Below are 12,252 nucleotides of genomic sequence, written 5' to 3'. Positions count from 1 at the left end.
GGCTCCTCCCTCGCCAACACCTAGATCTTCTCATCTAGGTCCTCTGAGCTCTGTTCTTTTCTGGACGCCCTTCTGCGTTTGCGGGAACCTTGCTCTTTCGCCATCTGCCTGCGAAAGGGCCCGGAACCGACACCTCGCATATGGCCCCCGTGCTCATTTCGTTGCAGAGCGTAGCTAATGGCATCATCCCACTGTTGGTTGATAGACGAGTGGGAGCCATCCGACTCCCACTCTGCCATTGCACCCTGTATACAAAAAACAACATGCTCGGTGTTAATGTTATATGTGAGTATAAGAAGCCCAACCGATAAAAGAAGATGTCAAGACGAGGCCTTACAAGTGCAGCCTCTTGCTTCTCTGACACAGGCTCCAGGCCCGCCCACTGATTTGCAGTCATGGACTACCGCATCCATTTGCTGGAGCGCTCACCGCGAAGCAATGTTGGGACCCTCGGCTGTATACCGGTTTGGTCCAATGCTGCGTCCTCCTTCTCCCACACCTTCTCCTTTCTGGGGCGTCCACGACTGCCGAGGCGGTGGTCGAAGGGCCTTTTCTCACGAAGCTCCTTGCACCATTTTTGGCTGGCCTTGAATTCATCTGAGCTGACCCACACCTTGAACCTCTCCCAGTCCTCCTCTGAGATCCCCTTCCAGTGCTTGTTCACCTCTGTCTTCCAGTCTTTGTCGATGAGCTTCCGGCAGTTATACTGCCACGTGCTCTGGCCCTTCCTCATGACTTGGTGCATCCGCCACTCCAACCGTCTCCTAATCTCATCATTGGCAGGCACGAACCGCTTCCATGCCGCCTCGTAACAGTCCTGCTTCACAGCTTCCGGGACGTCGTTGCATCTTTGATAGATCCGAGCGCGTACCCGTACGATGGCGTTACATGTGTTGGAGAATCTTTCTGCGGCCTCCACCAGTTCCTCCGGGTAGTTTTCTTTGTTCAGCTTGGTGACGACCCACGACTCCGTCAGCACCTTGTTCGGTCCCCGCTTGGACTTCGACTGAGTAGTCGCCTCCGTAGCCTGAGCTTCTTCCTCGTTAGCTGCTCCTTCAAGGAGCAGCTGCTCCTCGCTCATGGCAATTTCCGAGCCCGAGGAAGATGCCCCCGCTTCAACGCGAGCCTGAGGTTCCTATCCAACATTTATAAAAGTAATTTAAAAAAAGGAAAAATTCGGCATGACCTATGCTGTAAAACAAGAAAATTTCGGCATGACCATTGCTGTAAAACAACAAATGAGTCTACCCGAATGTTATAACTGCATTAAAAAAACTCCCAACCACATATACCCCCTCGGCACGATGGCCGGACCCTTCTCAACGACCAGGCACGATGGCCGGGCCCACATTCCTCATATCAACCGACACGATGGTCGGGATCACATGCATGTATCATTAAACAATAAACAGCAATAACATCAATACTTAACCATAAACAACAATATTTAAACCCTAACTAAACATAAACAACAACCCTAATTAAAAAAAACAACAAGATTCAACCCTAACTAACTATAAAACTAAACATAAACAATAATATTTAAACCCTAACTAAACATAAACAATAAGATTCAACCCTAATTAAGAAAACATTTAACCCTAATTGAACCCTAATTGAACCTAATTGAACCTAATTTAACCCTAATTGAACCCTAATTTGACTCACCGGGACAGGGGCTTCGTCAGCCGGCGGAGGAGTCGAGGCGGCGGAGGGGGCCGGGGCAGAGGGGGTCGTGGGGTCGGCGGCGGAGACGGCCGGGGCAGAGGGGGTCGTGGGGTCGGCGGCGGAGACGGCCGGGGCAGAGGCGGCCGGTGGAGGTGGCGGCGTCGAGGCGGCCCGGCCGCGCCCCCGGCGATACGGGCCGGGCGGCGGCAAGGCAGGTCCGGCGGCCGGCTGGGGGGCCTGCGGGGCGAGGGGCTTCCTGCTCCTCGTCGTCCGTTGCGACCCCCCGGCCCCGAATTTGTCTGGCTGCGACATGGCGGCGGCGGAATTGGGCAGGTCTTCGCCTAGGGTTTTGGGGATGAGCGCTGCTGGTCTGTGAGAAAGACACGCGTCTCGGATACAAAAATTTCGCGAAGTCTCGCCCTGTAATATATATAGGAAGGTTTTCCAGTGGCGGGTATCCGCGAAATACCCGCCACTGGAGACCCTTCCTAGGGTTACCGGTGCGGGAGACCACCGGTGGCGGGTATTTCCGGATACCCGCCATTGGTGAACCACCAGTGGCGGGTATGTGAAATCCCCGCCGCTGGTAATTGGAACAGGAGTGAGGGTTAGCCACATCCCTGTTCCACGCACCAGTGGCGGTGGTATTGTATATACCCGCCACTAGTTATTATTTTGGCTCTAGTATTATATTTTTATTATATTCTGTGTCTCTCTGAAAATTATGGCACCTGTACTTTCAAGTGTATAATAATTATTTCTTGTATTACTAAATATTTCGATGCTAAATACATTACTGAAATTGAAATATTTATGCTTTTGTAGTGTTTACCGTGGTTAAAAATTGTTATAAATTACAAAATTGCTCAGAATGGTCTGATATTTGGCATGGAGGCTTCTCACACAACAATATGCCTGTATATGAAGTTTGGTGTCAAAATTCCAAATAAAACCCATAAAAATAACATGTTGGGATCATCTAGTTATATATCTGTGATACCTTCTAAGGCAACATCCAAATTGTAACATTATAACAACTTTGGGCTTGATTTTTTTCCATGTGGCTTCATTAGATTGAGAGGTGTTCCCATGCCAAGTTTCAGCTCATTTTGATGAAAATTAAATTTGATGGAATTAAATTAGCACGAAAGCAACACATAATCATAGAAATTTGTATGAAAGACTATGATGGCCACCTTCTTTTGGGCTTCTAAGCCAGTTTTTAGGTTCCAGGCAGCTGAAGCGCAAAAGAAGAGAAAATTTCTCAACAGCTGCCACGAGAAGCCCAACCCAACTCATGTGTAAAAGGAGCTGCCAGGAGAAACTGGTCCGGACCAGTTTCTCGGGCTTCTCCGCGCTTCATATTTGGACTTACCCTGACGGCGAACCGTTTTTACAGCCCAAATGCCACCGCTAAGTTCTATCGAGCAAAACGTTTTTTCCCCAGCACCGAGCGTTCCCCGAGCGAGCAGAAAACGCATCGCCCAATCCCGCTAGGCTCGTCTCCATGCCGCCATCGCTCCTCCCCCGCCCCACCTCCTCTCCACCTCCGGCCGCCCCGCCTCCTCCCCACCGCTGCTCCTCCCCCGCCCCTCCTCCTCCCACCGCCGGCGGTTTTCCCCATCTCCCCCGCAACCGGCCGCCCCACCTCTTCCCCACTGCCGGCCGGCTTCCCCATCTCCCCTTCCCAGCGAAAGCGGGTCTTCAAGGGGAGTCCTCCCAGGCCCTACGGGCTTCGCTGCTGCTTGGCGCAATTTCAGGTTGCCTGCCAACTGCAAGGTTGCAGGCTGCGAGAAGGTGAGGCTAGCGAGATCCGTAAATTTTTTTTTTGGCTCCCTTGCATGCTGCCCACAGACGCCTCCGCCTCCCTTCCCCTCGCTGGCCGCCGGCTCATCTACCCCATTGCCCATTGGATTTACTTCATCATTGAGAAAAGATGTGAAGATTATTCTTGTTTGAACATTTGTGTTTGTGTGGCGCAGTACGCAATACGGGAAAAATCTGAAGATTTGTGTTTGTGTGGAGCGGCAGATGTACTCGATTTGTATTTGTGGAGGATCAGATGTACTCCTTATTTGTGCAAAAATCTGAAGATTTCTGAACATTTGATACGTATATGCAGTCTGTGGATAGCAAAATTTAAATTATATAGCTATATAAAGTGGTCAATTTTCTGAGACGTATGTGTAATCTGAGCATAGATATATATGTTTGTATCTGACATATTAAGGGGATTACAATCACGTCTTGGGCATTTCTGGCCTTTTCTGTTAAATCAAAAAATAAGCTCAATTTTAGAAGCCGAAAAGAAGGGGATCAAACAGCTTCCCCCAGCAGCAGCTTTCATGAGAAACTAGGCTGAAGCCAGCTTCTACACAAGCTGAAGCCCAAAAGAAGGGGGCCGAATTAATGTCTAAAACTAGTATTGGGAACAAAAAATATTGCTATACACCTAAAAGTACAACTTCTATATTTTTTGGGAACGCAGAGAATATAATAGGATTATAATAGTGCATTCTGAAATAATTATCAGTGGCGGGTTTCAAGAAAATAACCGCCACTGGTGAGTTGGAGAAGATTTGGGAAATTCCAAGTCCTGTAGCACACACCAGTGGCGGGTTTTAGCGAAACCACCGCCACTGGTGTCTGCTTCCAGTGGCGGTTTTCCTGGTAATAACCGCCACTGGTCCCCTTCCAGTGGCGGTTTTCCTTGTAATAACCGCCACTGCTGTCCTTCTGCGGGCTCCGCGCGAGGCGAGGTGGGAGTTTAGTCCCACCTCGCTAGTTTACACGCGTTTCAACCAACATATAAGGCTTTCTCCCATCTGTGCATCAGCTTCCGATTAATCATCTCGCCTGTCTCCTGTGCTCCTCGCCTGGCCCGTGGGCCCGGTGCCTGTAATGTTCTTTGTGGGCTCGATTAACTGCCCGTGGGCCCGGGTCCCCTCTGGTCTAGTAGGTAGTAGGCTACTCCCGGGTTCGCCTGGTTGGGCCCGAACCCGAACAACCTAGTTGACCCGGGCGGGCTTAAAAACTTTTTTTTTCTCCTTTATAATGATGAAACAAGCAAATAAAATATGCATTCATAGCAGAAAAATATTGCGAACAAATTTACGACATTTGTTTTCAAATTTGAATAAGTTAAGATTCAAACCTCGTTAGAATTCAAATTACACAAATAGTGAACTATTGGACAATCTTGTCTTTCTTCTTTGTTGTCTTCTCTTTCCTCTTATACGTTTGGACCTCATCATGGCTGTTTTTGGCGTAGGCCCCGTCTTGTGTGAGTAATTTTGACTTCTTTCTTGTCTGGATCGTCTGTCTTGCCACCTCTTTTTCTTGCCTGGTCGTGGGATCGGGGAAACCTTCATAGTCTTGTTGTGAAGTTACTCCATCGACCCCAACAATGCTCCTTTTACCTCTCCTCACGACTACGCGGTTTTTCGCTATCGGGTCTTCTACGAAGAAGACTTGTTTGCATTTGGAAGCAAACTGCCATGGTTCATGCAGTGCCGAGATTCTTTTGACGTTCACTTGATGACGGGGAATCTCTTTTGGCAGAATAATTGTTGTGAACCTATGATCTTCATGCCTGACATCGCGTGCCCATCTGATGCGAAACATGGCGATGGTGGTGAAGGTGTAGTCAAGCTTCCAGATCTCTTCGACCACGCCGTAGTACGCTTCAGTTTGGCCTTCGCTGTCGGTCCCCGTCTCAGCTACGAGCACTATACCGCTGTTTTGGTACGTACTCTTACGGTCTTGAGCCTCGGTGTAGTACGTATACCCATTCATTGCGTATGACTGGTATGTCACGATGTTGCGGTCGGGAAGCCGTGACAACTTCTGGACAATCTTCTCATCTTCATTCGCCGCAGCCCTCGGATACCAAAGATCCTTCAGCCACATGACGAATGTAGAATTGTGTTTTCGCTGGATCCAATCATCATTCTTGTTAGGGTTGAGGTTTCGAAGTTCTTCGATGTGCATGTCGATGAACGGCTCGACCTCTGGCGTGAGTTGCAGCACCATTGTGTGTGCTCTTATAAAGTCGTCCATTCTTTGGCGGGCATGCACATCAAGCTCCTTCCAGCCAAGCCCACCTTCACCTTCTAGTTTCCCCTTATGTCGTGATTCGGGGACCCCTATGGGTTTGCGGTCCGCCAACCAATCAGTGCAGAACCCAACGCACTCTTCTGCATGATAGCCTTCCATGATGCTTCCTTCGGGACGCCCTCTGTTACGAACATATCGCTTCAGCACCCCGTTGTATCGTTCGGGCCCAAACATGTTGTGCAGGAACGATGGCCCTAACAACAAGATCTCATTGGCGACGTGGACCATCAGATGGACCATAATGTCGAAGAACGTTGGGGGAAAGAACATCTCACATTCGCACAATATCTGTATCATTGCGTCCCTTAGTTGCAGGCAACGGTCCATCGTGATGGACTTCTGGCCGATCGTGTCGAAGAAGTCACAGAGCTTCATGACCGTCTCTCTCACCCATGGCTCCATGCAGCCTCTTATTGCAACCGGAAGTAGCTGCGTGAAAATCACGTGGCAGTCATGAGACTTCATGCCAACCAGCTTGTGGCTCTTCATGTCAACGAGTTTCTTGATGCTGGATGAGTAGTTCGATGGAACTTTGATGCCATGGAGACACTCGCACATTCTATGCAGCTCGGCTTTGCTCAGACTGTAACACGCAGGTTTGCATCGTGTATATATCATGCGTTCACCATCCTTGTTTTCCTGCGGCGCCACTTCCTCTATCGGCCACAGCTTCTCCCTTATCCCCATGCACTGCAGGTCCTTCCGTGCCTTTGGTCCATCTTTTGACTTGTCCGCGTGGTGCATCATCAAGCCCAACAGGCTGTCGCACACGTTCTTCTCGACATGCACAACGTCTATGGTGTGACGGCTCTGTAAGAACCTCCAGCAAGGCAGGTCCCAGAACACGGACCTCCTCTTGTACGTAAGGCCGCCACCATTTGGACCTGCAGCCGGCTGTGCTTTCCCGGCCATGACTTCGAGATCCCTGACAATTTCGTATACTTCGTGTCCAGTCAGGTCCCTCGGTTTGTGCCGCTTCTTTGCCCTCCTGTTGAAGCTTTTTTTATCATCCCTCCACGGGTTTTTCATCTCCAGCCACTTACGGTGTCCCATGTACACAATCTTTTTTGATTCTGGCAGGAACAACCCGTCTGTCTCATCCCCACACTTTGTGCACGCTTTGTACCCATGTGTTGACTAGCACGATGAGTTCCCGTTTGCCGGGTAGTCATGCACACATGTCAAGAGAGCTGCTCGAAGGGTGAACTCCTCCTTCTTATGAGCGTCCCAAACCTTTCGACCCTTCTCCCAAAGCGCCTTGAGCTCATCCTTCAGCAATTCCAGATACACGTTCAGATCAGCTCCAGGCTGCTTAGGGCCCTGTATGAGCATTGATAGGTGGATGTACTTCCTCTTCATGACAAGCCACGGGGGGAGGTTGTATATGAACAGGATCACCGGCCATGTGCTGTGTTTGCTGCTCAAGTTTCCGAACCTGATGTTCCTGGGCTCATCCCGTCCGTACTCATCCCGAACCTGATGTTCCTGGGCTCTGCGCCGAACTCGGGGAATTCGTCGTCCAGAGTCCTACATTGAGCCGCATCTGCGGGGTGTCTAAGGACTCCATCATCGTTGTGGTACACGCCCTCAGGATCGATATCCGCCTGAGTCGCGTCGTGGTAGATGAACCACCTGGCCTCCTTCTCGTTCTGGAACCAACGCTCCAGCCTGGTGCCACACGAGAGATACTAGACCGTCTTTGCCGCCGCACCACGCTTCAATTCTTCCTCCTCGCCGCCGTCAGGATTGGGGTCTTTCTTCCTGTATCGGGATGTTTTGCATACTGGACAGCTGTGCATGTCTTTGTAGTCGCCCTTATATATGATGCAGTCCAGCGGACAAGCATGGTATCTGATGACCTCTAACCCGAGTGGGCCTGTAACTTTCTTCGCCTCGTACGTGCTCTTAGCCAACTTGTTGCCCGGAGGAAGTACCGTACGTAGGTAACTCAGAATCTCCGTGAATCCCGAGTCCACGATGTTGTATTTTGCCCTTATACGCAAAAGCTTGAGCGTTATTTCTAGCACACTCTTATCCATGCCGGCATTTTCATATAACGGTGTCTCGGCATCCTCCCTCAGCTTCTCGAACTTACGGGACACCCTCTCATCCTCGGGGTCATCCAACTGATTCTGCAGATGCTGATCGTCCAGCATTTCAACCATCCTACCAGTTGAAACATCCTGTACTGGATCCAGGCCACAGTATGCTTCTTCACAAGACTGGTCGTCAGACTCCATGTTTTCCATCTCAATGCCGCCATTGGCTTCAATGCCATCCTCTCAGTGAGAAGTCCACCTTGAATAACCTGACACAAATCCCCGCATGAGCAAGTGCATCTCCACATCCTCTGCCTCGTACAGCTTGCTGTTCTGACATCTCACACAGGGACAACACATCTTATCACCCCCTTTCCTATGCATATCTTCCACACCGGCATCGACAAAAGTCTTCAGCCGCTCTATCCACTCAACACGTAACCTGTCCTCGTACATCCAAGCACAGCCCATCAAGCTACAACACAATTTTTTTTAAAAATAAACAAATCAGCTTGCTCGACAAAAATGGAAAATTACGGCATGACCTTTGCTAAAAAAATAGCATTTTGCACTATGAAATTTGATGCCTGCATCAAAAACAAATTACCTCCACCCACATCGGCACGACGACCGGTATCACATCACATAAGAAATACACGGCACGAAGGCCGGTGTCAACACACATTTAATATGTTTGAACATGCACGTACACCGGTCCCGAGGTTAAGCTTAACCCTAGGGCTAACCCCCAGGGGCTAAGCTCCCCCATACCAGCTATATAGAGAGAGAGCTAGAGAGAGAGCTGCAGAGAGAGAGCTAGAGAGAGAGATCTAGAGAGAGAGAGGGAGTTCATCCGAGCAAAATTAAAGCGAGAGAGAGAGGGAGGATCATCACTAGGGTGAGGGGGAGCTCCAGAGACAGCAGGGGCAGCCCGGGAGAGCCGCCGGAGAGAGATCGGGGCCGAATTTCCCGCCGGCGGCCAAGGCACCATTAATGGCCATTTTGCAAAATTGGAGAAGAATAGGAGGAGGAAGAAGGGAGAGGAAGAGGGAGGAGAAGGGGGGAGAGCTACCTTCCGGTCGCCGCCATCAAATTTTGGTAGGGCTTCGCCGCCGGTGAGAAGCAGAGCCGCAGCTGGTCCAAGACAGACGCGCGAGCTCGAACAACTTAGCGCTCGTACAGGGGTTATATATAGGGAGGTCTCCAGTGGCGGGCAAACTGAATAACCGCCACTGGTGACCTCCAACGGCGGGCAGAGAAATAAACCGCCACTGGGGGCCTCACCAGTGGCGGGTAAGATTACACCCGCCACTGGTGATCTCCCACCAGTTCCCCAACTTTAGTCCCACCTCGCTTGTTTACAACCGATCTGACCAGCATAAAAGGGGTTCGGCCGCCCATCCTATCGGTGGCTACCCAGTCAACAGTGTCTTCCCCTTGCGCTGGAGTACCAAACACGATCAGTTTGGTGCTGCAGCGGCTAAGGGAAGATCACTATTGACTGGGTAGTCCCATAACGTGCCGACTCACCAGTGGCGGTTATTTTATTGGACCCGCCACTGGAAGACAGCCAGTGACGGTGACAAAGAAACAACCGCCACTGTTGAGAAATTTAGTTCCACCTCGCTTGTTTACAAACGATGTGACCAACATAAAATGGATTCGGCCGCCCATCCTATCGGTGGCTAACCAGTCAACAGTGACTTCCCAGGCCGCTGGAGTACGAAACGTGATCAGTTTGGTGCTGCAGCGGTCAAGAGAAGGTCACGGTTGGCCGAGTAGCTAACCCATCAGGTGCGGGCTCACCAATGGCGGTTTTTTCAGGTGCCTGCCATTGCTAACATATGGGGCATCCACGAGCAGCGCCAGTGGCGGTGACTATCACCATTGGAGGAGGATCACGGATGGGGTTTTCTGTAGTAGTGACTCCATACATCCATCAATCTCCAAACCTATCCACACTTGTGTATGATACACCATTTTTTTAGATGAGCACACCAATTAGTATAACTGGCTAGCAGTCAGTGGCTATAACGAAACATTGTTGGACACGGTACTCAAGTTGTTTTTCCCCGGCTGACATCCATGAAACTTCAGCGGCCGCGCCATAGAGCGGGATGCGTAGGCATGCTCGACCACATACCCAAACCTAGAGCTAAAATCAACAAGGAACATGCTTAGATCCATGGATTTGGGGGATTTGAGAAGGATCTAACCTTGAAAGCTCAGGCAATCAGGCTCCTGCAGTTCTACAAATATGAACTGAGTTAGCTCATATTGGACGCAGAAACTTGCCTGGAACTTGCATGTGTATTTGGGAGGCAAACTCTTGGAGAAAAGTAGGATCTAGCCTAGGCAAACACATCCGAAAAATAGTCCCCACTCCAGAAATTGGCACATGATTTGACCACCGGAAACCCCTTACAAAACGAAGAGAAAACCGGAGCACAGAGAACCTCCTCTGTGTTCTACGTGCTGCCATGGCTCATGCTGGTCCCAGCCACCGAGGGAATCAACACCTACCCCTAGATAGAACCCAACAACAGCGAAACAAACGTGCACAGCTGCGAAAAATTGCTTCCCCAATCTCCCCCGAAGCTGCTCGAAATCATGCTCAACCCACGCAACTGTCCCCGGCAAAATCTCTTCTCAAACAAACACCTCCGGCACCCCAAAAATCTCTTCTCAATCGATACCTACGACCTAGGTAAAAAACATGCCCGAAATCGCCCCCGAAGTTGCTCAATCCATCTGGTCGAGTGCGATGCGATACTCAACTCCCCCAATCTCTTCTCAACACACACAGAGATAAGCATAGCTCCTAGTTCGACGCAGTGCCGCCCCACTCCCCAACATGCAGTTCCGAATTCCTCGGCAATCCCCAAAACCCCTGTCGGACTCAGCGCCGCCCCACTCGCCTGCACCTAGCGTGGAGCTCCTAGTTCGACGCAGCGCCGCCCCACTCGCCGCCGAACGAAATCGCTGCCGGAAGCACCACTGGGGGCGCCCGGCACGGAGGAGAAAATTGAAGAGGGGAAATACAGGTGGCCGGGTGGGGAAAACAAAGAGGAAGATAAGCAGCGCTGACAGCTGGACCCCACTCCGAAATCGTTCGTCTAGTCCTGTCCGAAAAGTGGCGCTGCAGTAACGAGACGATCGCGTCGCCCGTGCCGCATCGGACGGCTCCGGCGCATGTGCACCCGACGACTGCAGAAAGTGCATAAGCACTTTGAAGCATTTGGGGTAAGTTATAGTGTTTAACGCTGAGAATCAGATTGATCCGTTCATTGCTCTATGGACTAAAAATTCAGCAAGTGCATGCAGCTTCCTGTCGAACCGGATTCCTTTGGACGCGGCTCGCATCGCACGAGAATTCATGCCGAAGCCCTTCCACATCCCGTAGCTAATTAATCTCCATCTAATCATGTTTCCAAGACGCGGACCCGCGGTTGACCGCATTCCGGGCCCCCTATTAATAACGAAGTGCAGAGTTCTCACATCCCCACCCAAGCTACCGAGAGAGCAGCGGCAGCCATGGGTAAGCGCCGCGGCGGCCATGGCATCCCGGCGCCGGAGCCCAAGGAGGAGGAAGGCGAGTGGAGAAGCTGAGGGCCCTCAACGCCCTGCTCGTCGCCGAGATCGCCGCCATGCGGATCAAGGCGGGCGACGACGTGCGCCAGCGGCAGCAGGAGGAGGAGCCGCCGGAGCCGGAGAAGATGACCGAGGCAGGCAATGGCGCCATGATTAAGCAGAAGAAGAAGGAGGAGGAGGAGGAGCAGGCGTCGGCGGCGTCGCTGCAGGCGCGCGTGGCGGCCATGGAGGAGTCGATGGAGGCGGCGGCCGTGGCGAATCGCCGCGCACTGGAGCTACTGGGCGCCATGGAGGCGGAGGCGGCCGCCGCGTCGCTGAGGGTCGCCGAGCTCGAGAAGCGGCTCGCGGCCAGGGACCTGCAGAGCTCGTCCTCCTCTTACTCACCTAGCGGCGGCGGCGAGACGGAGGGGAAGAAAAAGAGCGCCGATGTGGCTGCACCCGCGAAGCCAAATCAGCAGCAGAAGAAAGCTCCAGCAGCAGCAGCTCGAGGTCGCCGCGAGGCCGTGAAGGAGAAGTCTGCCGTGGCTGCGACTGCACCGCCGATCAAGGCGAAAGGCCAGGAGGAGGAAGACGAAGCGGGCAAAGCGCAGGGAGGGGCAGGGCCAGGGCGTTCCACCAGGATCAAGAGGCCCAGTAACACCTATCCGGCCCATACTTATAACCTGAGAAGCAAGAAAAACTAACCGGCCTTTAGAGAAATAAATCGAAATTCCTGGCTCTTATGGATTGGTAATTCGAAATCTCAGGAATGTGTTTGGTCCATTAAGATTTTGGTGAGATTATGTTCATCAGGTCGCTTTTATATATCTACCACATCGGATTTTGGTGAGATTATCTG

The sequence above is a fragment of the Brachypodium distachyon genome, chromosome 4 (assembly GCF_000005505.3).
Source record: "Brachypodium distachyon strain Bd21 chromosome 4, Brachypodium_distachyon_v3.0, whole genome shotgun sequence".
NCBI lineage: Eukaryota > Viridiplantae > Streptophyta > Magnoliopsida > Poales > Poaceae > Brachypodium > Brachypodium distachyon.
This window is presented reverse-complemented; position numbering follows the sequence as displayed.